This window comes from Triturus cristatus, chromosome 7 (genome assembly GCF_964204655.1).
Source record: "Triturus cristatus chromosome 7, aTriCri1.1, whole genome shotgun sequence".
NCBI classification, from domain to species: domain Eukaryota; kingdom Metazoa; phylum Chordata; class Amphibia; order Caudata; family Salamandridae; genus Triturus; species Triturus cristatus.
The window spans coordinates 1048829029-1048835028 of record NC_140590.1 but is presented as its reverse complement, the minus strand read 5'-3'; positions in this window follow the sequence as shown (position 1 = coordinate 1048835028).

The following is a 6000-nucleotide window of genomic DNA, read 5'->3' as shown; positions in this document are numbered from 1 at the left end:
TTAGGACTAGAAACATGAGACTACAATGGTTCTATTTAATTTTTTACCGTAGTTTAATTTTAAGGTGTTTGTTGAAGAATTTTCCCTTTTCAAAAAATATCATTCATGGCAATTCAGATTTATTGTCTGATAAGTAATTAAGCTATAGTGTTTCTTTTCCAGTCTTAAAACTGCCTTCTAAAAGGTTGGTTAAGAATCCTCAAACGAGCCGCACGGAAAAAGCCAACTATACCTTTCAGGAGTGGTGGCCGGCACGGATCGGGGGTGGCAGAGTAGGGAGGCGGGGGCCAGTGGGGTAAATAAAAAAATTAATTACATTTACCTCCTTGCTGCGTCCTCCTTGCCATGTCCTCCTCATTGCATCTCTCCTCGGCCGGAACCACGGGCCAGGAAGCACCCGAGAAGCATGCAGGCTCCCCTGAGCCAATCACAACGCTACAATATAGCGTTGTGTATAGCCTGAGCGCTGTGATTCGGCGCTCAGACAGGGACTGGGAGCCTGGGAGTGTTCTCCACCCAGGCTGTAATGCAGCCTGGGTGGAGAACATGCTAAGTGTGCATGAAAGTTTGGCCGGCCCGAGACGGCCGGCCAAACATTCATGCGCACTTAGTGAGTGAAAACCACTACTCCCCTCCCCTGCTCTGTCAGCAGAGCAGCCTCACCCTGCTCCGCCTCACAAAGCTGCAACAGAAAAAATAAAATGATAATAACATTGAGTTATTATCATTTATAGTTCCTTACACTGCTGAAAAGAAGCGAGGCAACACTCCTTCTCCTTAGCGAAGGAACCGCCACTGCGTCTCAGACAACTACCCTTTACCCTGGGTATGATGGAACAAGTGTGGTGCGCAAACTAACCCCCGACAGGTGGACGCTATGGCATCAGGATTTGGAAATATATTAAAATCACCAGCGGGGCAAAAGACAAGACTTTGACAGCAGTAAGGAGACACACAAAAAGTAAGAAAGGGGTGAGAGCCCAACAAAATCACTGTAGACAACAGGAAAGTTCACATTTACTTGTAAATTAACTCACCAGTCAGCCCACGATCCTCTAAGGCCGTGACGGTAAATAGACATAATATCGAAAAAATAATATCGAACAACAAGAATATTGAAGTTAAAATATCGAGATAACATTAATATCGAAGTGTAGAATATCGAGGTAAGTAATATCGTTTTTTTTGTGTTTAGTAAAATATCGAAGTATGAAATATCGATGTAGTAATATCGTTTGTAGATAATATCCATTGATTAGTTTTGTTAGAAATATCGAAATATAATATATATATTGTTTAAAATGTCTATTTAGTGTATATTGAATGAGTAAATTGTTTAATTATATGTATAAATACTTTATTAATTTTTAAAATATAATTAATAGTGTTAAGTAATTTATTGTATGATATGTTTTAGGAGCGGGATGTTGGGTTATTAGGGGATAAGGGTGGGGAGTGTTTTAAAAATATTAGTGTAAAATCAGATAATAATTTAAAAATATTAAAAAATAAATAAATATGAATAGTAAATTGTAATGACATTTGTAAATTAAATATTTATAATTTTGAAAATAATAAAGAAATAATATATATTTTTTAGGAGCGGGATGTTGGGTTATTAGGGGAGAAGGGTGGGAAGTGTTTTAAAAATGTTATTGTAAAATCAGATAATAATGTAAAAATATAAAATATTTAAGAATTCGAAATTTCAAAATTTTATTGTAAATTCGAAATTATATAATTTAAAATTATAATGAAATTAGAATTTTGTTTTATGAGTGGGATGTAGGGTTATTAGTGTATAAGGGTGGGGAGTGTATTAAAAATATTACTGTAAGATTTGATAATAAGTTATAAATATTAATATTAAAGAATTAGAAAGTTAAAATATTAAATTTAATTTTGAAAATGTAAAAAAAAAAATTCAAATTAATTTCGAATTTATTTTTTGGTTTCATGGTTTGGAAGTTGGGTTAATAGGGTGTAAGTGTGTGGATTGTATTTTAATAATTATTATAAAAGTATAGATTAATAACTAAATATATAATTGGGAATAATTTAAAATTGTGAAAATTTAATGTAAAAATCTAATATACTTTTAATTGGAAATTATAATTTCAATATTTATGTTGTATTTATGGGTGGGATGTGGGTATATTAGGGGAGAAGGGTGGGGAGTAATTTAAAAAAATAATAGTGTAAAAATAGATCATAAAACAATTACATTTATTAGTAAATATTGTGAAATTTAAAATTTAAAATAAAAATTATAATTAAATAATTGTATATTTGCAAATTTTATGGAAAACATATTGTAATTTTTTTATATGGAATTAGGGTTAATATGGGATAGGGGTGGGTATTGTTGTAACTATAGTATTGTTAATTGTAATAGTTGTTAAATGATATCTCATAGTTAATAAATGTAGATTTTTAATATTTTAAGTGATGTTATAACCAGCACCTTCTCTCAGTTTTAACTTTCTGGAGTGGGAATATTACTTTTTATTGGGTTAGTGTCCAGCACCTTCCCTGAGTTTATGTTAATTGGAGTGGGAATAGTAAATTATATAGGGTTCCTGTCCAGCACCTTCATTGACTTTATTTTAACTGGAGTGGGAATAGTAAATTATATAGGGTTACTGTCCAGCACCTTCTCTGAATTTATGTTAAGTGGAGTGGGAATAGTGAATTATATAGGGTTACTGTCCACCACCTTCTATGACTTTATGTTAACTGGAGTGGGAATAGTAAATTATATAGGGTTACTGTCCAGCATTTTCCCTGAGTTTATGTTAACTGGAGTGGGAATAGTAAATTATATAGGGTTACTGTCCAGCATTTTCCCTGAGTTTATGTTAACTGGAGTGGGAATAGTAAATTATATAGGGTTACTGTCCAGCACCTTCCTTGACTTTATGTTAACTGGAGTGGGAATAGTAAATTATATAGGGTTACTGTCCAGCACCTTCCTTGACTTTATGTTAACTGGAGTGGGAATAGTAAATTATATAGGGTTACTGGCCAGCACCTTTCCTGAGTTTATGTTAACTGGAGTGGGAATAGTAAATTATATAGGGTTACTGTCCAGCACCTTCTCTGAATTTATGTTAACTGAAGTGGGAATAGTAAATTATATAGGTTTACTGTCCAGCACCTTCCTTGACTTTATGTTAACTGGAGTGGGAATAGTAAATTATATAGGGTTAGTGTCCAGCATCTTCTCTGACTTTATGTTAACTTGAGTGGGAATAGTAAATTAGATAGGGTTACTGGCCAGCACCTTCCTTGACTTTATGTTAACTGGAGTGGGAATAGTAAATTAAGGTGCCAATTCCGATCCGGTAAAAACCGGGTACGAACCGTCGGACGGAGCCTTTTCTCCGTCCGACTCGTACCCGGTGCGAAATCCATCCGAAAATGCAAGTACGATTCATACGGAAACACCATTTCCGTACGAATCGAACAAAACACCGATCGAACAGAAACTAAACACAATTCTGATCCTGAAAGGCGCCGACGTGACGTCGGTACGCATCCAGCCTACGTTTCACGAACCAGGAAGTACGATTCGAACCGACGTCATCCCGCACGGTAAATATTTACCGGCTGCCAAAAACTGCCGGGAAATCAGGACGACACACGCAAGGAGCAGCTGGACGCGACGAACAGACATGGACCCGAACCTACGTGCCATCCCTGCCCTCCTAGCAGTCCACCTGGCGTACAGGAACCGCCGCAGACGCCGCAGAAGGTCAGCACAACAACCAGGGGCAAAGGGGGGGGCAGGGGCAGGACACACAACACCAACACATGGTACCAAATCACACATGGCCTGGACATACCTGACCATCAGGGCCTGGACACTGCCAGGGTGTGGGGGCGAGGCCAGCAACGCAAGCGTCCGCCACAACGAAGTGGATGGTCACGCGAACCGGTACGTACCCTACCCAGGCCGCAAGAGCGTGGGTACGGAACGTACCACGCGTCCCCCTACGTCACTCCAACAATGGCGGTACGGCCCGTACCCACGTCAGAAAGGCCTTGGTACAGCTCGTACCAGCATTGCTGGGGTCATGTAGGGGTACGCGTGGTACGACCCGTAGCCACGCCCAAAAGGCCTGTGTACGGTGCGGACCCCACGGCACCGCAACAATGGGGGGACGCACCGTACCCACCCACCAAAGGCATGGGTACGGCCCGTACCCAGGCACGCAGAGCGTGGGCAGGGGTATGTACGGACCGTACCCCCACCCGTGGAAGTACAGCCCGTACCCCCACCCGTGCATGTACGCCCCGAACCCCCACCCGTGTATGTACGCACCCAAGCACCACCCGTGTATATACGCCCCGAACCCCCACCCGTGTATGTACGCCCCGAACCCCCACCCGTGTATGTACGCACCGAGCCCCCACCCGTGTATGTACGCCCCGAACCCCCACCCGTGTATGTACGCCCCGAACCCCCACCCGTGTATGTACACACCAAACCCCCACCCGTGTATGTACGCCCCGAACCCCCAGCCGTGTATGTACGCACCCAAGCACCACCCGTGTATATACGCCCCGAACCCCCACCCGTGTATGTACACCCCGAACCCCCACCCGTGTATGTACGCACCGAACCCCCACCCGTGTATGTACGCCCGAACCCCCACCCGTGTATGTACGCCCAGAACCCCCACCCGTGTATGTACGCACCAAACCCCCACCCGTGTATGTACGCCCCGAACCCCCAGCCGTGTATGTACGCACCCAAGCACCACCCGTGTATATACGCCCCGAACCCCCACCCGTGTATGTACGCCCCGAACCCCCACCCGTGTATGTACGCACCGAACCCCCACCCGTGTATGTACGCACCAAACCCCCAGCCGTGTATGTACGCACCGAACCCCCACCCCACCCTGGTATGTACGCCCCGAACCCCCACCCGTGTATGTACGCCCCGAACCCCCACCCGTGTATGTACGCCCCGAACCCCCACCCGTGTATGTACGCACCCAAGCGCCACCCGTGTATGTACGCACCAAACCCCCACCCGTGTATGTACGCACCAAACCCCCAGCCGTGTATGTACGCACCGAACCCCCACCCCACCCTGGTATGTACGCCCCGAACCCCCACCTGTGTATGTACGCCCCGAACCCCCACCCGTGTATGTACGCACCCAAGCGCCACCCGTGTATGTACGCACCAAACCCCCAGCCGTGTATGTACGCACCGAACCCCCACCCCACCCTGGTATGTACGCCCCGAACCCCCACCCCACCCTGGTATGTATGCCCCGAACCCCCACCCGTGTATGTACGCCCCGAACCCCCACCCGTGTATGTACGCACCCAAGCGCCACCCATGTATGTACGCACCAAACCCCCACCCGTGTATGTACGCACCAAACCCCCAGCCGTGTATGTACGCACCGAACCCCCACCCCACCCTGGTATGTACGCCCCGAACCCCCACCTGTGTATGTACGCCCCGAACCCCCACCCGTGTATGTACGCACCCAAGCGCCACCCGTGTATGTACGCACCAAACCCCCAGCCGTGTATGTACGCACCGAACCCCCACCCCACCCTGGTATGTACGCCCCGAACCCCCACCCGTGTATGTACGCCCCGAACCCCCACCCGTGTATGTACGCACCCAAGCGCCACCCGTGTATGTACGCACCGAAACCTCACCCGTGTATGTACGCACCCAAGCGCCACCCGTGTATGTACGCACCGAAACCTCACCCGTGTATGTACGCACCCAAGTGCCACCCGTGTATGTACGCACCGAAACCTCACCCGTGTATGTACGCACCGAACCCCCACCCGTGTATGTACGCACCAAACCCCCACCCGTGTATGTACGCACCCAAGCGCCACCCGGCCACCCGTGTATGTACGCACCGAAACCTCACCCGTGTATGTACGCACCGAACCCCCACCCGTGTATGTACGCACCAAACCCCCAGCCGTGTATGTACGCACCGAACCCCCACCCCACCCT